This window comes from Aphelocoma coerulescens, chromosome 11 (assembly GCF_041296385.1).
Source record: "Aphelocoma coerulescens isolate FSJ_1873_10779 chromosome 11, UR_Acoe_1.0, whole genome shotgun sequence".
In the NCBI taxonomy this organism is placed as follows: Eukaryota; Metazoa; Chordata; class Aves; order Passeriformes; family Corvidae; genus Aphelocoma; species Aphelocoma coerulescens.
Genome location: NC_091025.1, coordinates 551,612 through 571,870, shown reverse-complemented (window position 1 = coordinate 571,870; position 20,259 = coordinate 551,612). Strand labels below are relative to the sequence as shown.

General features: G+C 53.2%; 1 protein-coding gene and 1 long non-coding RNA gene across 3 annotated transcripts in view; both read left to right on the top strand.

Annotated features, from left to right (window-relative positions):
• Window positions 1-7,159, top strand: part of LOC138117111 (uncharacterized) — a 236,918-nt gene extending 229,759 nt beyond the window's left edge. Inside the window, exon 5 of the long non-coding RNA XR_011154516.1 lies at window positions 7,004-7,159. This is a non-coding gene — a long non-coding RNA (uncharacterized lncRNA). The remainder of the gene's footprint in view (window positions 1-7,003) is intronic.
• A 7,118-nt stretch (window positions 7,160-14,277) lies between these two features.
• ZFHX3 (zinc finger homeobox 3) overlaps window positions 14,278-20,259 on the top strand; it is a 127,013-nt gene continuing 121,031 nt past the window's right edge. Inside the window, exon 1 of one of the 2 annotated variants that reach the window (XM_069027140.1) lies at window positions 14,278-14,557. The gene's annotated coding sequence lies outside the window, so the exon portion shown is untranslated. Of the gene's footprint in view, window positions 14,558-15,389; window positions 16,643-20,259 lie in introns of those variants that run through there. The other variant, XM_069027139.1, reaches the window with a different exon arrangement.

Below are 20,259 nucleotides of genomic sequence, written 5' to 3'. Positions count from 1 at the left end.
AGGAATAATTTAGTGTTTGTGTAGCATGAGTAACTTTACTATTGGTACCCTCAGTTGTGTATGGCATCCGATGGATGTCTCTTGTGTTTGTAATGACTTACTCTACAGGAAAAATTTCCCTTTCAGGGGAAATCTGAGTGAGGGGTGTCTTAGGGCATGGGACAGGGTTCTGTCTGGAGGAGCAAAGAGGCTGCCAGGTCAGTACACTGGGAGGGGTGAGGACCTGACCCCCAGCCTGGCACTGGGGGAGCACCACAAACCCTGGACCGGAGTGTGTGGGGACATGCACAGGGGAGCCAGAATGAGGGGGAAATGAAGGAAAGGACTCGGGAGGGAAAGCTCGAGTGTTTGCTCTGAGCCATCTCAAGCTGCAGTTTTTAAGGAGCCATCCAGCTGGGACAGCAAGGAGATGACCTGAACCAACACGCTCCAATGGGAGAGGTTCCAGTGCAAACCTGCCGTGACTGCGGCACCGGGGGAGCAATAGTTGAGTTGTTTTCCAACACAGTTATTGCCACTTAAATTGCAGTTTTATTCCAAAAGCAAATTCCAAAGTTTTATGTCCATAAAGGTTTAGACATAAACAAGAAAGAAGTCAGGAAAGTGGTATGTACTGTGTAAACAGTCTCACTTTATAATTAATGCTGGAGACCAGGGAGGAGGAATGGCTGTGCATGTGTGGTCATTCAGATTTACTGTTGCTCTGATTAAAACCTAGTTGGGCAATAATTTTATGCCCAGGTAGGGGCAGGAGGAGAGCAGGATGCCCCCAAGCAACCCATAAATAGTGTGGTGAAGACAAAGCGTTTATTACTTAGCTTCACTAAGGCTCCGTAAGTGCTCTCCCAGGGTACGTATACTCATACCCCAGATGCCAATTCTGCAAATTAGCATTATTTCTCAAATTCTTGTGTAAATAGAAGTCATTTAAATACTTGATTTCATCAGACAGAATCACCTATGGAAATGTCAGTCTCTTTTTCTCCCTTTTGTGGGGTGAGCAGAGGTTTTCACTGCCTGGGTTTTCATTTCTCTTGGAATACTTGTACTGATGACAAAACCTGGGATTCATACAGGACCCAATCTGCAGGATTCTGTCCCATCTCAGTGCCTTATGCTGGTGTAAAAGCAACTCTGGGGCGTAAACTTTACCATTTATGACTGAAATGTGCTATTTTGAATCTTCTATTTAGCAGTTTAAATTACTATGCCAAAAGTGGTTTCATAGCTAAGACACACAGGGCATTACAGGGATTTGAGATTCTGTCAAAGTAGCATTGGGATGTTCCTTTTTTGTAATTAGAGGAGCCACCAGTGAGTTCAGCTCAGGCTTTGCTGATGGACTGTTCTTTTGTCATTGGGCATCCTGCCACTGGTAACTTGTTCAAATTTTAGAAACTTTCACAGTTATTTTAATCCATTTTTGTATGGGATTCCATGTAGAAGCATTACCTTAGTTAACAGGGTAGCAGTAAAACAGGGACTCATAAAATCATTTTTACATGATGAAACAGTTTTCCGAGATATAACATATTAAAAGGCGACTGTTTCAGGATTTTCCCAGGCTAAAAACAAGTATTGCATGTTAGGGATGCCTATCTCTCCTGTTCAGGGCAATAAGGAGTCACATTTAATACTGAATTTTGCAGGACACTGGACTTGAACATCCTTACAGTAGACAAATTGCCACTGACCAGGAGGCCAGTGCAAGGAGGTGTTGTGTTTGCTGGGAGGGAGGAGAGCACTTTTCTAGCAATTAGTTTCTTTTTTAATCATAATTATTTGTACCTGCTGATGTTTTGAATTGTAAGAGTTAATTCCAGAGAAACAGGGAAGGAAGAAAAGGGCAGGTGAGCTTGATCAGTGGGGCACCATGAAAGGACATGGTTTCATGGTACTCTGGAAACACACCAGGAGGAATTACACCAACATCCCATCTCATGTGCTCTGCTCTATCAGAGTCAGTATTGTACCCATTGTACAGGCTGGGAAAATACAGCAAAAAGTGGGGGAAGTGAGCTCTGAAGTGCATTTCTGGGCACTTCCAGCATACCCTGTGTCCCGTCTGAGCTGGTCCTTCATTGCAGACAGTGAGTCTGTGGCAAAGCTGGGAATAGAATCCAAGCCCTTGTTCCAACTCCCAGATCCTCAAGAGTATTTTTAGGCACTTAATACCATTAATTTTATACTCTTTTTGGCCAAGGATCTTAGAAACAAGATCATGCTTCTTCCTGAAATAATTTTTTTAATCCTACTTGTGTGCTCTTGGACAACATTTTTTCAGGGATTGTGTACAGTTTTGCGCTATTTAGGAACAAATGGGCTTAAAAATTAGTTTTGGGAAGAGTTCTGCATGGACTGTGCTTTTGTGCATTGAAGTGTGAGTAAGGATGGGGAGGAGATGGTGCAGAATCTTTGTGTTCTGCAATGGCAAACGGTATCCGTCCGTGAGGGGCTTTGGCAGAGGGCAGTGGCGGCTCAGGCAGCTCATGTTGGCATGCTAAAGCTGACTGAAAAGGTGGAGAAAAAGTTCTACATCTACAGATTTCTACACACAATCATATTTTTCATTGTGCTGACTCAGCAAACCCCTTTAAGTCCTGCTCTTGCATCCTATCTATTATTAATTAATTGATGTCCTATAAGCTCATTATTTAGTTCACCTGAGTTCCTCACAGGGTGCACAGCTGCAGACAGCGGAACAGCTCCTGTCACAAAGCACCAACACATCGAAAAGGCCAGGTCAGGCAAAGGGGAGGTTGAGACTGGACATTCAGGAAGTGCTGGACAAAGCTCTCAGGCATGTGGTGGGATTCTTGGGTCTGTCCTGTGCAGGGCCCGTAGTTGCACTCGATATTCCTTGTAGGTTCCTTCCAGCTCAGGATATTCTATGATTTAGTGATTAGGAAAAATTTCTTCACTGGAATGGGCTGTCCAGCCCTTGCACAGGCTGCCCAGTGGTGGAATCATCATTCTTGGAGGGGATTTAAAAGCTGTGTGGATATGGCACTTAGGGACGTGGGTTAGTGGTGTCCTTGGCAGTGCTGGGGGAACTCAGTGGTCTTAGAGGGTTTTTCCAACCCAAATGACTGACTCTACAACAGGGTGGGAGAGCAGCTTCCCACGGTGCAGCCGCTCATCAGGGAAGCAGATGAGCAGAGTGTGTTTCAGTGGCTACTGGCTTCAGTGTGTGCAGTCGCTACTGCACGAAGGGAGGGTCTCAAGGGGTGCTTTAGGGACTGGTCATAGGGCATACGACCGTCGGGACAGGGAGTGAGCCTGTGTAGGAGAGGTTGAACTGCCCCAGGGCAGGCGTGGCAGGAAGGGCTCTCCGCGGTGGTGCTGCTGCACCGGGTGCTGCGCCAGGTGTCGAGAAGTCCTCTCCTGTGCTCCATCCTCTCCCTCACTCGGTCCAGCTCGGGTGGTAAACGTGCTTATTGCAGCGCTAATGTCCTACAAGTGGGATCCCACCTCCAGGTATATTAGAGTAATGAGTTCACACCTAACTAATGGAGACTTAATAGAGTTACTAATAGGCTGCCTTTTCCCCCCACGGTTTATGACCCCGCGGCCGGGGCTGTCAGGGGAGGGAGAGGTGAGAGGCAGTGTCAGCCCCGGCTCGGCCCCCGGCCTGCGCCTGGCCCGGCAGCGTTTCCAGGGACATCGTCTCTCCACCTTTCTGCGAGGAAAAATAAACAGTTTGAGGCTCCTGTGTCTTTATTAAACATTTCCTTTAAGCTGCATACTTTGGCTCCCTGCCCAAATGCACCAAGAAAGCATCCACAGAGCAGCTCCGCTGCGGGCTGCTGGAGCGAGCAACCCCCGGCGGGGTGAGCACCTGCGTCGCTGGCTTTGGCCCACGGTGTCCCCGGGCACCCGGGCCTGCCGGAGAGGCCGATGTGACGGGCCGGGCTGGAGCGGGCCGGGCGCAGCCCGGGGGCAGAGGGTGACGGCGGCGAGGAGCGGCAGCATGGTGGCCCCCGGCCAGCACGCGGCTGCGACGTGGCAGCCAGGTGGGTGGGCAGGCGGCAGCGCCGGGGCACCACGTGTGCCAGGGCCACGGGCGAGGGGCCGGTGTCAGGGGCTGCGGGCGGAGCGGCCGCGGGGCTGAGCCGGGGTGCCGGGGGCCGCTCCCGCCGTGGGCACGGGGCGAAGGTGGGCGGCGGGGCCGCTCGGACTCGCCTGAGCGCTGCCGGTAGCGGCGGCCCCGCGGCGGGCGAGGCTCGGCCGGCGGCGGGAGGGAGGGAGGGGGCGCGGCGGTGATGTCAGCGCGGCCTCCGGCCGGCGCTGCCAGGTAAACAGCCGGGAACAGCCGGGAACCGCCAGGGAAGGCGGCGGCGGGCTGGGCCGGGCCGGACGAGCCGCCCGTAACCCCTTCGCGCCCGCGCCGCTGCCCCGGGCCCGGCGGCAGAGCCGGGGCTCGCCCGTGTCACCGGGGGGGCTCCCGGCGTGGGCAGCCCCCCGGGGGGGCCGGGGATGCGATCCGGCCGAGGGACCCCCAGCGCTGCCCAGGCTGGGACAGGGGCCAGAGCCGGGCGCTGGTGACCGGCGCGGCTCACGCAGCATCCCCGGCAGCCGAGCCCCACAGCTCAGGTACAGGCAGCTCCGCAGCGGCTACGAATATCCTTAGTTTGCTGTTGCCTCATTAACCAGAAATGTGCCTTGTCTGCGACGCCTTCGGAGCAGCCCAGCAGTTTAATTAGTAACTACGATAAAAGCTACCAGTGCTGTTTGGAGACAGGGTTTCTAAATCCCTGTCATCCCGGACAACGTGTGGATGGAGCCATCGTGGAGTTGGAGCCTTCAGTCCCCTCCGCCAGCATCCATCTCGGCAGAAGGGATGCACAGCTCCATGCGGGCTCTGCCTGGGAATGGGCATGGATCTGAATCTTTCTCAGGCAGGACAGGGTATTTTTTTCAGACATTGTCCAGTGAATACTGTGCATCATCTGTATGTCTGTCCTGTCCAGAGCGGCAGAGAGGAACTGGAAGATAGGGAGCTGAGGAAAACCCCCAGAGAGCCACTGCTGATGGCCAGGTGCCTGCTTCTCCCTGCTCAGCACTCTGCTTTCCCCCTAGAAAACAAAGCTGCCGTCATACGAGTGCCCATAAAACACGAGGCATCCTGAGTGCAGAGATTAGTGGTAATTTTACAAGGACTCAAATAACGTCGGTCTGCAGGGAGCAGCACTGCCTTGAAAGGGAACAGCAGGCATTTCCCCTGGAAGCAAGTTTCCTCTTTAGAGCAGTTTACGGCCGAGGTGCAGTGTCACATTGTGGCACAAAGACACTGTCAGCCTTTGGTTTGGAAGATGAACATTTGATACCTCTTTCTGCTGCCAAAATGCGCTGCCCAGACCCAACTCCCAGCACGGTTATTTTTTGAAGCATTATGTAATTGGATTGCATGGTCAGTAGTGCTTCCTTAACAAGCCTTTCAGCAAACCCTCTGCCTGCTGCAGCCAATCCTCAACCCTTACATACACACTTACTCACGCAGGCTCAGTCTGGAGTAAACTCGCTGCTAAATACAGTTAGAAAACAGACGAAACCAGGCTGGGAATAGATCATCTGCTTCCCTGCGCTACGTGAGCCATGGTGTGGCCAAGCCCTGGGTGCTGCTGGTATGAAAATGGGGTCATGCTGACAAATCCCAGCTGAGGGGTCGCCACTGCCTCCTCTGCTGTGCCTCTCCCTAACAGGATAAAAAAATCTGGTTTTTGGAGCACGGATAGGAAACTGAACCCAGTGTCCTTGTCTGCTCTCACACTACCATGACTGCCCTGAGCTTTGGGGACCAGCTTTGGGAAACCTCTCCACAGGCGCTCAGGCCCAGAGCGACAGGGCCTTTATCCCAGGTTTTGGTGAAAGCTGAGGGGCTGAATTAGGAACCGAGGCTCCGCTCACCTCCCCGGCCTGTCCGGGCACCGTTCCCGCAGCGTGGCCTGCGGGGCCTGGCCGGCTCGGCCCTTCGCCGTGTTCTCCAGGAGCGTCCCTCTCCTCTGGCTGCTGTCGGCCCACGGGTTATGGCTCTGCTGACTCACGGCTTCCTGTTTGTGATTGCTGACTGGTGGCAGCAATTGCAGAAGCAATAAGAGATATTAAAAAGCGTGAACTTCCACTGGGACCAGGAGATACAATTAGGGCTGTGCCAAGAAATACACTGCAGCGAGCTGCGGAGCCCTGCAGCCCCCCGTTCCCTTGCTGCAGGAAGTAGGAAAATGAACATCACTGGCCTTTTATCATCTCTGAACCCAAATAAAAATTGCATTTGACTTCTGAAGCTCACTCTGGCTCTTTTCCATGCTCCTCCTCAAAGCCTTTGATCCAGCCTTCCTGTCTGGGTCTCCTCTACCTGCTGCTGAGATGTAGGGATCCGTGTTCTGTGCTTTCACCTGACTGATTCTCCACGAAAAGCCTGCATGAGGCTGTGTAAAGAGGCTGCTTTAGAAGGCATGCACAATGTAATACTATTTCCATTCTTTTTTTATGGGAAATATCTCTGGGGAGAAGCATGAAAGTATATGGAGAAGGTGCTCTTTGATCATTAAGGTCTAAATGCAGCATCCAAACTGCATGTCTGTTTCTTCATATTATGCTGAAATTCATCTTGAAGTGCTACTCCTGGGTGGGCATTTTCCTGTTTCTTCTTCCTTGGCTTGAGCATTTGGAAGCATTGCCACCAGTTTCATCTCCAGCCCTGGTGAGGATTGTCCCTAAAATTATTTCACCACCCTATTGTTACTGTATATATCAGTCTTTCAATGTGTGTTTTAATTCCATTTTTAGCCTGATTGTCAGAATGTACGTTCTGGTTATTCAGCTGAGGACAAGAGGTGGAGGATGGTGTTCTATGAACTGTGTGTCACTGGAGGACAGAACATATGCTGAGGCTGATCTTTGATGGATTGAAGCTACAGTAGTTTGCAGCTAAGAAAAAAAAAAAACCACTTTTGTGTGAGCATTAAACTGATTTTTAAATTTTTTTTTAACCCTGTGACAGACATAGGGCCGAGAACTGGTACAGAGAACAGACATTAGGGGAAGAAAAAAATCCACCCCAAAACCTCAGTTATTTCAACACATACCAAAAGTGGATTGACAGTGGATGAAGAGGAGGAGGAGGCAATAGTGAACACACAACACAGTTCAAGCTGGCAAGGAGCCCTTTCTTGAAGAATGTAAGTTTAACCTTTAGCATTCAAGTGTCTGGGCTTAAGTGTCATTATGAGCAATACTTTCCTCCAGCACAGCCTCTCCTGCTTGGAGGAGGGTTCTGTGCAACCTCATCCATTTTCCCCTTTCCTGCGTATAAAAATATGTGTTTCTGGTTGCATATGCTCTGCCAAGGCAGAGCATCTGGGCACAGTGCAGGTGGCCCTGGATGGGTCCGGGCGAGGGTCTGCCTGGCCAAGGGGGCTGTGGAGACTCTTCCATGGCTCTGGACTGATGGAGTGAGTGCTTTGGGGTTTACTGGTTGAATTTAGGCTGAAGGTTTTGTGCCTTGAACTCAAAAGTGGAGCTGGCTGGAGCAGGAGGCCTCGGGCTGCCCAGCCCAGGCGCAGTGCACCAGGTACCTTGGTTTTCTGTGGCCGCAGGAGGAAGAGGGATCTGCTGGCAAATTGCTTTTGGGAGAACCAAAGTTAAACGAGGAGCGGGAAGGGATGGGCCTGGTGTTGCTGTTGTCATCATCATCCCCTCCAGTGCCAACCTCACCTTTTGTTGGAGGCACATAGAAAAAAATTAGAGACAGCAGCAGACGAATATCAGACCTGGCTGTGGACAGGCTGCATGTGCCCCCTCCCCCCCCAAATCATCTCCAGCTGTAAAACACTTCAGGGCTGACAGAAACCACACGCAGCCCAGCCATAACCCAATCTGCAAAGCTGCATTCCAATAACAATGCAGCATAGACCTAAGAAACACTGTCCAGGATTCCCATGGCAGGATGGGTGCTGGGGTGGGAGTGACCCTCTGACGCTGGGTGCTGGGGGAACCGGGGGGACAGCGAAGCCCCCCAGCCCCCGCTGCTGCTCCCTGGCACTCGCCCCAGCACAGCCCTCCCGGGGCACAAATGAAAGCATTGTTGGCGGCTGGGGTGGCGCTGGGGATGGCTGCGGGGGACGTGGCGCTGCAATCACAGCCTGGGCCCCCAATTTCAATATGCGCCGCTCACGTCGCCGCAAATGTCAGATGTGCTTACGTTAAATACAGGTAATATCGTGGCATGCGGCTGAGAGCGTGATTCCTGCATATATCTTGTCTGATGAATTTTGCATCTCGTGTTTGTGATTTTTCTGTACGAAGAAATACAGGTTTTAGAGGAATAAGAGCAGATATTTACAAAGAGATAACGATGAACTGTTTGATTAACTGCAGCAAAGACACTATGTCAGATCCGATTTCTCACTGCTTACAACGCAGGGAGGACATGGTTACTATATAGTGCAGCTGGTGCTTAACTTGGTGAATAATTCAATGCAGACTTTTCTGCAAATCTCCAGCTTAATTCTGAAATAATTCAGAGGGAAAGAAGGCTGATGGACTATTTTCCAAGGAGCATTTGGTACCTGGCTTGCACGGAGGTGAGAGGGTTGCATTGCTGTCACTGCTCCTGGCCCACAGCGGGGGATGAGCACAGGAAGTGCCAGCCCTGGGCCGGGGTCCCTGCACAGCGGCTCTGCCTGACAGACCCAGACTCGCCCCCAGACAAGCCAAGGTGTCTTGGTCTCCCTGCTGACACACTCTGAATTCTGTGGAAACCACCCTGTAGTCCAGAATTCTTCTCAATGCTGAAAACATGTTTTTTTCCCTAATTCTGGGGGAACTATAATTTTGTTTTATAACTTATTTCCCTCTTTTTTTCCTTTAAGATGGTTCCCAAACATTTATTGTGGGATTTTTCATTTAAAATAGTTTTCTAGGGAAATTACTGTGACAGTGATTTAATTGTTTAATTAAAATCTGACATTGATGACAACATAAATACAATAGGCACGAGGTGATAGAGGTATTAAATAAGTGCAATTGTGGAATACATCCATAGAGTGCTCTGAGCACATGGAGCCTCTCACAAAGAAATGATGTTCAATATTTATCAGGTTAGTGACTTCTAATTAAATGCCAAGACTTTTTTCTTCATTTCTCTCAAAAAGCCAAGAAACATATAGATGTATTCCAAGTGTTTATTTCCATGGCAAACACATCCACTCATGTTATGGCCTGCAAAACAAGCAAATGCATGTTACAAACCTGCTGTCTGACTGAGGGGTGTTTACTCAGCCTGGCTGCAGCAGTCTTGCCAGGTTTGGGGACAGCTGGAATAGCCCACAGAGGTTCTGTCACTCCCACTGCCTAGAGCACATTGTCTTTTAATAATCAGGTAAAACCCCAGAAATATATTGGAGACAAAAGAATAAATGTTCCTTTGAACACGTCCCCCAGCCCAACCCCCCCCCCCCAAATCCTACAGCATTTCTTCTAGAGCAATAGTCTGTCCCCTCCAGCATCCCCATGTCTCAGGAATAAGGGCAGCAGCCCCCCCAGTAACTGAGGCAAACATGACTCCAGAAGAAATCCCTGCTACCTGGCTGAAATTGCTCAGCAGTGTGGCTCTCCAGCCGTGCTGCATTTTTGCATCCCAACAATGACTGTGCTGCTGCTGGAATATCCTTTTCCATGCTTCTTGCTGGGCGTCTCTAAATGGTATCAACTCACTTCTGCGGCTCAGCAAGCCCTGTGCAATCCATCGCCGCCGATTGCCTGCCCTCTCCCCCTTCCAAACCCAGAACAAACACATCTGCTCCAGCTCGACTCCCCTCAACCTTCCCCCCTTCTCCTGCTCAACTCCACACAAACAAACTTTCCAAAGGAAAAGCTAGCTTACCTGGCCAATGCTTTGGGCATAGAGTCATACAAACCGATCAAGGCAGACATCCTAACTCCAGCACAGGGATTTGATTGCAAATTTCCATTGCAAAGGAGCAGAGGGAACTGGAAATCTGACAAATGCCTTCAAATTGACCCGTGTTTCCACAATGCACGCAGTGTTTAAAATGAATGGCAGACTTTATCATTTGGAGCTCCTTCAAGGACTCTGGCCTTCCATGCTTTGTTCTGATTCTTCAGACACATTTCCAAGAAGCACAGAGCTATGAAAGTGGATGATATTATGGAGACTTTTTCTAAGCTGGACCTCCCCCCTCCCAACAATAATTTTTAAAGCCTGAATTTTAAAAGATAGCCTGGAACTTTTTTTTTAGCTCTCCCCATACATCAGCCTTTTGTGCCTCGTCAGCCTCTGGCACCGCAGAGCCTTGGCCCAGTCCCCCTGTGCTGGGCGGCGAGCAACGGGATACGCTCGTGGATCCCTAAAAATTCACCCGAGTCCAGTGCTGTCACCACAGCCCTATGCAAATCTGGCCCACCCCTGCCTCCCGAGCCCCTGGCAGCCAGGTCATGTCTCCAGGGGAGGACCTGATCTCCCTGCAGAACCCAGGGAACTGGAGCTGCTCACCCCCATTTTACATGTTAAAGATAACAACTATTCTCGCTGAGAGTCCTGTACAGAAAGCCATATTTGCTGCCTTGGAAAAACATTTTGCTTCAAAGTTGTTCCTCTTAATTTGTATACATTTCTACAAATAACTTCCCTTTAAAGCACCGCTATTTGTTCCATCTGTTCAAAATAACATAGAAATGAAATGATACAATTCTTTGCGCAAATACGTCAGATATGGCATGAGACAAAAAAATGGGTTAATCTAATAATTCAGCTGTGTCTTTACCAAGTTTCCTGTGGGAAAAATCAGTCTTATTTTCCCTACAGATCTGATACTAAGAGCTTCTTTCTACTAAGCACATTAAAAGCTATTTGAACCCAAAATCCCATCTATGCGTATGCAGAGATACACATACAGAAACAAGGGGCACCCGCATGATTGCAGATGAGGCTGTATCAAAATTTCTAATCAAAGTAAGGGAAGCCCCTTTTTATATTTTAGCATTCAGATTGTCTTTTTGCCTAGAACAAAGAAATCTTACGGGAAGTAAATTTTTTAGAGGAGACACACATGCACATACATGTAATCATACCTAACGATTTCTGTATGAATTATCCCTTAATTCCTTGGCTGCATTTCAGTGTTTGCGTAGTGGTTTATCCGCTGGTCCTGCAGCCGTTACTTGTTCCTTCCCTTCTTTTCACACACAGCCTCCCCTCATCACCTCTTTTTGCAACCTGGAGAACTGGGAACTCTCTCATTCCCCAGCCCCCAGACGTCTGTCTCCAGGATGAGGGGTAAACCTCTGCCCTCTGCTCATCTGCTGTTTCCCTTCCCAGCCTAAGCTGCTGCCTTGCCAGGAGGGGAGGGAAGATGTCCTAGGACTTGACCCCCGGACAGAGCCTGCTCGGGCAGGACCAGCTCCCGGGGGCGGGGGGGGCGCAGGGCGCACGCCCCTCTCCCCGCTTAACCCCTCCGCTCCTCTGACCTGGCTCCTGCTGCCCTCCTCCCTTTCGGGGCACTCGGGCTCGTCCCGGGAGCGTGACGGAGAAGACGGAGCACCGAGGGGCTGTCGCAGGAGGGCTCCGCGCAGCACGGCCAGAGGAGCAGCGGGATCTCCGAGCAGGGGATGTTTGGTTTGTGTTAACTACCCAGACAGATGCACTTCGGCATGTTTGCCTTTATGGGATCCATATGTTGTCATGGGAAATTAGAGGACAGCGGCACACAGCTAGAATTCACGATGCAAGCGCGGAGACAACATCCATGGCTCCAGCCCGCGCCCGCACACGTCCCTGTGGAGGTGCCTATTTCTGGAGCATCCACAGTCACTTCTTTACTCCCCAACTTCCCGACACATTTCCTTTTGCTTTGCTCTGCAAAAAGTGTGGTCACAGGCAGCATCCGCACCCTGGGCCACCAGATCCACAGCCTCAGGGGAAAAGAGGCACTTCTGAGTTATCCCAAGTGCTAAAGGCAAGGGTTACTTTTTTCTTGCCTCAACTTCTTCCTCAACCCACGTTTGGTTCACGTTCAGCAAGAACAACAGCTACAAATTACATGCACCTTCCCAAGCAGCGCACCAAGCAGCCTGAAAAATTCTGATTCCCCCAGGGCTCCCTGGTTTGGGGGTTGGTTGGTTTTTGGTTTTGTTTTTTGGGTTGGCTTTTTTTTAGGTTTTTTGTGGTGGTTTGGTTTGTTTTTTTTTTTTTTTTTTTTTTTTGTGTGTTTCCTTTTTTTTTTAAGGTTTGGGTTTTATTTGAAAGTGAGTACATTAACAATTATTGTTCCATAAAACCAGACAGACATGTATCAAGCAGGGACTGATTTTTAAGGGCAGCTTTTAAAGGCAAACTGGTCCCCCTCTAGAGTCAATCCAACCACCAGGACTCACGCACAGCACACCCGGGTCACCGGGCACACCAGGGCTGCAGGTACAACATCCACAGAACCGTGGCACCTCTCGAACCCTGAGTCTTAAAACCTGCGACTTTCTCCCAAACGCAAGACACTTCCAGCAATGCATCAACAGTACAGTAAAATTCCTAATCACCCGTCCTCTTCCTTCACCCCCATCCCACTTAAAGGGACTTGTCAAAATTCCAAATGTCAACCCCCACGTTAAGAAATAGGGAAAGCTCAAGACATTTCATTATAATAGGTACTAACAAACATGCAGTTTATTACCTTGCCGTATAAAATACATCTACATTAAGGTTCTCCCAAATGGAAAAACTGACCGCAACTGCATTCCTTGTTCAGAGCTATGAAACAAACTGGGAAGATAATTATTTGGGTTATTATGAAAAGAAAAAAAAAAATAGAAAAGGAAAAAAAAAGGCAAAAAAAGGCAAAAAAAAAAAAAAGCTTCTTTAGATTTTCAAGACATGATTTAATTTAGATGCATTTCTGATAGTAATAAAAATAGCTTCTTATAGAAGGATGAAAAAACCATATTCCTGAAGCCTGGACAGAGGTTCCTTACTGGTTCACCTCCTCCTGAAATTCAAATCCCACGTTCCCAGCGATCATCAACATTTCTCACTAGGGCTGGAATGGGGAGGGAGAAGCTCCTGGAAATAAAAATTTTAAATAATAATCGGACATGGATCCGAGCAGAAAGTGAAAAACGTTACCGTTAGGCTAGAGAAATATTTATTTAATCAAAGCAGAGGTTCTGGTGGGACTGGAGGAATGTTGCATCCTTTCCTAAAAAAAAAAAAAAAAAAAAAGAAAAAAAGAAAAAAAAAAAAAAGAAAAAGAAAAAAGAGGGAAAAAGAGGAGGGGGGTAGGGGGGGAGAAAAGAGAAAGCAAGAAAGAAAAAAGGCAGAGGCACAGCCGCCTCCTGGAGTTCCCCATTGTCCGGGGCTATAGAGAGCCCCAGAATGGCATTAAACTCACAAAAGGCACATTGTGCGGGGGACAAAAAAAGCCCCTTCTTCTACAATAACTTTTAGCTTCTTATTTTTAGAAAATGACAAAGCTGTTGCCAGCGATGGCTGGTGAAACCTGTAGCCCGGCTCCCAGCGCGGCTGGCCGCAGCCGCATTGATCCGCCGGCCCGCTCGGAGCGGCGGCCGCCAAGTTTGAACGGGGCCGGCCCGCGCCGCGGGGATGCTGCGGGCGGCGGGGCCGGCGCGCAAAGTTGCGCTCGCTGCCGGACGCAACTTTCCCGGCGGCTCCCGGGGAAACTTCGGCGGTGGCGGGGGTCGGCCCGCCCCGGCTCTGCCCTGCGCGGGGCGGCGCGGCCCCGCCCGGGGCGCGGGGGCAGGTGGCCCCGCGGAGGTCCCGCCACCGCGGAGCGGAGAGGAGCTGCCGGCCGGCCCCGCGCCCCCTGCCCTGCCCGGCGCTGCGCGGGCAGGGCGCTCCGCGGGGCAGCGCGGCGGGGCGCGGAGCGGGGCCGGGCCGGGCCCCCCCGCCGCGGGCTGGGGGCCGGCCGCTTGCCCCAAGTTTCGGTGCGGCGCCGCCGCCGCCGCGCTCCCCCCGCCCGCTCCTGCGCGCTCGCTCCCTCCCCCGCCGCCTGGGCTGAATCTTATTGATCCAGAAGGTGGCTAATTAGCCCTTCCCGTCGTGCCTGGGTAATGAGGCACATGCGCACTGCACTAATCAGCCATTTTTTGCAGGAAACTAATTAGCAGAATAAAGATCCAAAGAGTTTTTTTTCTTCCCAATCATCAGATCTGAGTCCGGGCGCTTCCTGCTCCGGCGACCGCCAGCCCCGCCGCCCGCTCCGCGCCCGCCGCCCGCTCCGCTCCGCGCCCGCCGCTCCGCCCCGACCCGCCGCCGCCGCCGCTGCTGCTGCCGCCGCCCGCGGCCCCCTCTCTCCGGGGGGCTGCAAACTCCCCGACAACGATGCTGCTGCTGGGCAGCGGCGGCGGCGGCGGCGGCTCCCGCTCGGCTCCGGCTGCTGCCCCCGGCTCCCGCTGCTGCTGCCCCGGGCCCCTCCGCGGAGCCCCGCGCTCCTGCCGCCGCAGCCGCCGCAGCCTGCATGGGATCTGTAGCCCCCGCGCCGCCGCCCGGGATTAAAAGCGCCGCCGCCGCCGGAGCAGCGACCGCGTAAGTGGCAACTTTTCTGCCCTGTCCCCCGCTCGGGCTCCTCCTGCTCGGGGCGCCCGGGCTGCTTTGCATGGGGCTGGTCCGGCCCCCCCTCCCGCCCGCTCCCACCCACCGCCCCGGATCCCCCAGCAAACTTTGTGCCGCTCGCCGTCCCGGAGCCCCGCCGCCGCCGCCGGGGACGCGCAGGTGCCGGCGCCGCGGGGGCCGCTACGCGCCCGCGGACCCCCCCCCCCGCCCCGCCCGCCGGCCATGGCCGCGGGGCGCGCAGCGAGCGCGGCGCCCGCCCGGCCGCTTTGTGCGCGGCGGGGCCGGCGGCGGGGGCCCGGCCTCGCAAGGAGCCCGCGCCCCCCGGGACCCCGCCGGGCCGCGGCCGCTCCGCGCCGGGGACGCGCTGGAAAACAAAGGGGCGAAGAAAGTGCCGAAAACTGCCCCGGCGGCGGCGGGCCCGGCCCCGCGGAGCCCCGCACCCCGCGGCCCGCACGGCCTGGCCACGCACAGTAACGGCGATTCTTGTTCCCCGCGGGCGGCTCGGTGCGGGAGCGCGGCGGGGGCGGGCGGCACCGCAGGCCGAGCCCGCTCGGGGCCGGGGTTAATGACTCGGGGCTGCATCGCCTGGCGCTTATCGCACTACGTGAAACGCGGGTCCCTGTCGGTCCCCGCCGGGACCCGCCGCGCTCGGGTTCCCGCTGCCGCACGCACCCTTCGCGGGCAGCGTGTGTGTGTGTATGTGCCCTGGCTGTGCACGGCGTGCGTGGGTGCCACGCACACGCGGGGTTCGGACTGTGAATTATTTATAATTTGGGTTGCATTTGTTTGTGTCTTTGTCTTTTTTTTTTTTTTTTTTAATTATTCAGTCCCGTCCCCCCCCCCCCCCTTCTTTTTTTTTTAAACCAACAAAAATTGGTTCCGAGCAAGGTCTGTTTCTCTCTCCCGCTGTGCTTGGGGCTGCTCTCGATATGTCCTGGACTCTAACGCAACCGTGTCCCCTCTGCGCCGGCTGTCTTTCTCCTCTTCTTGCTTCTGTTTAATATGGAGCAATTTTCTGGAGACTCGGTGACTCCCTCCTTAGGGTCACATTGAGTTCGAATACGACTGAAGGTGCAGGAATCCTGCGACGGAGGAAATAAGGGAATAGAGAGAATGGGGTCAAGTTGGCTGCTTAGAGGCCAAAACTCCCATAGCTGCCTTTAAAAATATACGTATAATATTTGGCTTTCCTCACTGTATTACGGATTGCAGCTTCCCCTTTCAGGTATTTTCCTTACAGCTTAAAGCCCTCGCTTCCTTTTGCCTCCCCTTACACCCTCCCCCTGTTAGAGGAGAAAGGGGGGGGAGGAGGGAAAATAAAAGGAAAAGAAATGGGGGGGAGAGAGAGGGGAAAAAAATAAAACCCATTGAGTTTAGGCAAATAAGGTTTGGTCTCCGTATCCTATTACAAAGCACTTTGAATATGCAAGACATCACACAAGACCAGTTATTCCAGTTACGACAAACTTAAAAAGAGAAAAAAGCGAGGCATGTTTAGATTGTAATTTGTTAGAGCAAGATCTGTATTTAAAATTCTGTCTTTTAAATATTTTTTTTTTCTAACCTTGCTTTGTATCCAGCCTTTTCTGATGTCTGGGTTGGGTTTTTGTTTTTGGGGTTTGTTTTTTTTGGGGTTTTTTGCATTATTATTATTAAAATCTTTCCATCGAGTTTAGGAAGACCGCTGCGAGCAACGCATTTTCTGTATTTTTGTTCCTGTATCTCGGAGGAGAGTTGGCAGGGATTCTGTGGTTTGCAGTTACACAATATGTTATCATGTTTTTAATCACTAAATCATTGCAGTGGTTATAGATTTACAGTCCTAGGGTATTACTGAGCGGCGCAGCGCAGCCCGTGTGTGCGGGGACATACGAGAGCATGCCGTTAACATGCTCGTGAACTTTGCTTTTAAATCATTTCCCGGCCGAGCCGCGGCAGAGTGCGGAGCCAGCGTTTTGGCATCACCCCTCCATGCACTTGAGGAAAGTTTGTGCAACCCTCCCGGCAGGGCAGGAGCTCCGATGGGCGTCGTACGCGCCCTATCCTACGGCGCTGGCGGTAAGCGGCGGGTCAGGGGGTGCGAGGGGTGGCCAGTGGGCCGGGGCCGCCACCTGCGTGGCCAGGGGGATCGGGCCGCCCCACCGGCCGCCCTCTGCTCCCGTTGCACCCTTTATTATGTAACAGAGCCCTTGGCAGCATTAAAAATTCAGCATTACAAGCTGATTGTAATGCTCCCTCATTAGGGAGCACTGTCTGGTCCGGCACTGAGTGAAGACGGATCATGGCTTTTTGGCTGCTGCAGCAGCAGAGGCCGGAGAGCAGCTGGGAGGGGGGCGAGCGGGGTGTCCCGGGCCCCCGACAGCAGGATCGTGCCGGGCTCCCCACCACCATGAAGCGCCGGCCCTGCGGCCAGGCCCAGGGCTCGCCAGGCTTCTGCTCTGCCGCCGGTCGAGGGCTTTCCCCTGTGCAGCTGCCTGAGCTGCCTCCTGCCCGGTCCCGCTCTGCAGGCTGCCTTCGACTGGAACAAAAGCAAAGAAAAGGCACATTAGAGGGGAGCGAAACTCTGCATCTGGCCCCAGAAGTTGCTTTGCTGTATTTGTATATTTTTTTCCGCCTCTTTTCTTTTTAACGTGGTCATTTTGGGAGCAGAGGGCAGCAGGAAGTTGGCTCCAGCCCCTGTCCCGCGCACTGTGCCGGCCACAGCAGCACTGGTCCTTTGCTGCAGAGCCTCCGGACCCCCCCTCCCGCCCTGCCGCTGCCTTTTGTTCCCGCAGGACCAAGCCAAGGTGCTGCTTGGCGGGCCAAGGCAGCGCGGGCGGCCCTGTGTGCCTGGCACTATCGGCTGGACTTGTCATGGCCGCTGTCACACTGGGGCCCGGTGGTGGCCGCTCTGACAAAAGCAGAGGCGTGTGTCCCTCTTTCATCTCTCTGCTTTGACCTCCGCCCCATTGCTGTCGGTGTTGTGCCAGAGGCCAGGAGCGGCTGATTTGCTTTGGGCCTGGCCAGTGGTTGAACGGCTTCAGCAGGAATCACTGAATCCCAAACTGATGGACACACAGCTGGCTGCATCAGCCTCCCTGTTAGCACCTCCTTCCGCTTTCCAAAATAACAGTAGTAGCAGTAATAATAATAAAAAAATGTTGCATGGAGAAGCAGAAAAAGAATTAGTTGGCTTTTACATCAACTTTATTCACATGCTGTGCTCTGTTCTGCGGGGGCTTGATCCCTCGTAGGAGCGTTTCCCTGCCAGTGTCGCTTTCTTGTCTGCGGTGGGAGAGTTTTCGGCAACCATCTTCTGTGGGTGCTGGTGGCGGCGGCGCCGGCCCTGCCGGGGCCGGAGGTGTGTTTGCGCTGCGGAGATTGGTTCCAGAGAGACAGGCTCGGGAGAGGTTGAGTGTTTCACGGCTCCTGCATCCCTTTACCAGAGCGCAGCCAAGGTTTGGCCTTTGTGTGGCTTTGGGGGCCATGTACCAGTGGGTGCGTCCGGCTGGCAGGAGAAGTGGGCTGTGAACAAAGCTGGGTCACGACAGGTCCCCCTGGCCCAGAACATGCCAGACCCCTGTGCCGCTCGCAGGCTCCTGCAGCTGATGACTGTGGGGGCTTCAGCCTGGGAGAGGCCCCTGGGGCCACAGCAGGTGCCTGTGGGGGCTGTCCTCGCTGTGCTGCTCCTGTTTCATCATGGTGGGTCATCCCCCACGCCGTCTGAGAGCCCAGGGGGAGGCTGCCCTTCCCTGAGGAGATGCAGGGGTAGACTAGAGAGCGGAGCTCCTCTCAGGGGAGCAGGGCTCCCCCTCCCTCCCTCCTCGACAGCCAAAATTCAGGCTGGGTGTCCAGCGCGTGGCAGCAGCGATGGGGCTGTCGAGGGCTGTCGTGGCAGGAGAGTGGGAATCAAAACATCTGTGCGCAGGCCTGGGCGCCGCAGCCTCTAATGGTTTCGACGGAGCTGTTGTGGTCTGTTGTCTGGAAAATCTGCATTCTGCGCCGTGCCCGAGGGGGCCGCGGCACCGCAGACCGTGGCAGTACCTAAATATAACCGCCTCGCGCCGAGGGGTGAGGTGAGGGCAGCGGGAGCAGGCCGCCCGCTTGCCTTCTGCTTTGTCTCTGATCTGCGATTCAGGCATTTTTGTTTGCTCCCGAGGTTGGGTTTGTGTGTAGGCAGGGATTGGAGAAATAGATAAATTCCAGCTAGTTTAAAAAAAATACCCAAACAACAAAACAGGGTGGATGAGTCGGGCTTCCCTCGCTGCCGGCAGCGGTCCTGCTGCTGGGTTGGGGATCCCACCAGCCCTGGCCACCCCTGTGTTCCTCCTTCCCCTCGGAGACGCTGCGGGTCTTGCTGAGGTCTCGCTGCGCCGGCAAGAAGCCAGAGCTTCCAGCGCTTCCTTGTTGGCTGTGCCGGACAGATGTGTCCATCTGTCGGTGCGGGAGGTGGGTGCTCGTCGCCACAGCAACGCTGGCTGTGCGCAGGGCTATGAGCGCCAGGTGTGCATTGTGTGTGTCAGAGGTGGCTGTGAGCACAGTCCAAGTTCGTCCCCACATGAAATTATTTTTTGGTTGGGGATGTCAGGAAGGGAGCTCATGCAGGCCGGAGCTGGTGGTGGCTGCCAGCACGTCCCAGGCGCTGCTGAGGTGGAGGGACAGCGGGATGATAGCGGGTGCTGCTGGCAGGCTGCGGCCACCCGGCTTTGCCCTTGAGTTTGCTGCTAGGAGAGACACTTAGCTGTTGATTGTAATTTCATTATGTCACAAGTGCCAAACATGCCTCTTGCTATGAAAAGGCAAAGAGGACCAGCAGTATTTTTCTTTCCCCCCTCCCGGAAAACAAACATTTCACAGTGTTCTGAATTGTATGGTGCACGTTGCTGTTGAACATGAGGATGCTGGCCCTGTGGTAACCAGGCTTTCAGGTATTAAATTTGGTGAGGGCTGAGGTGCACAGGTTCCTTGGCATGGCAGTGATGCTGGAGCAGACAATGTGCTTGGCAGCTCTGGTAAAATGTTTTTTCCCATCCTCCCCCTGCCCTGGTATCTGGGAAACTGGAGTCTGTAGGGCCTATAACACGTTAGTTCTTAGTGTTTTCATGGCCCAAGCGTGCCTGCTGAAGCATCGGTCCCTGCCGGGGAAGATGGGAGCTAGTCCCAAACCCTCAGGTCCGAGCAGCAGCGACCCTGTGTCCTGCCTTGGGCTCACCTCGTACTTCCAGCTGCGCTTTCCTGGCTGGTGGTAGCCCACTCCAAAATGGCTGGTTGGCTTAGTTGGGTAGCAGGGGGTTTAACCCTCCTTCCACACTGCCACCGGCTGCCTTGTGCAAACAGACGGGCACTTGATGCGGAATTCAGCGTGCAAAAGGAATTGCTGATGGTAACATGGCAATAATGTGCTTGATCCTGCTGGGTTGGGCAGTGGGTTTCCTGAGTGACTGTGACGTCTGGTGATGGGCTCAGACGGTTTTGGTCTTCTTGTTATAATGGAATTAAGTGAAGAAGGGGGAGGTGAGGAGGGTGCGGAGGCACAGCTGGCTGAGCTGCCATCAGGTGCAGGTTGTTTGAGATGATGCAGAATCTGGGGCTTCTTCCCCAAGGTGTGTTTGCTGAGGTGGGAAAGCATGTTGTCAGGCCTGGAGGTTGGTTCAGGAGAGTGAGCAGGGAAAGTGCACAGAGCTACTTGGTGTTTG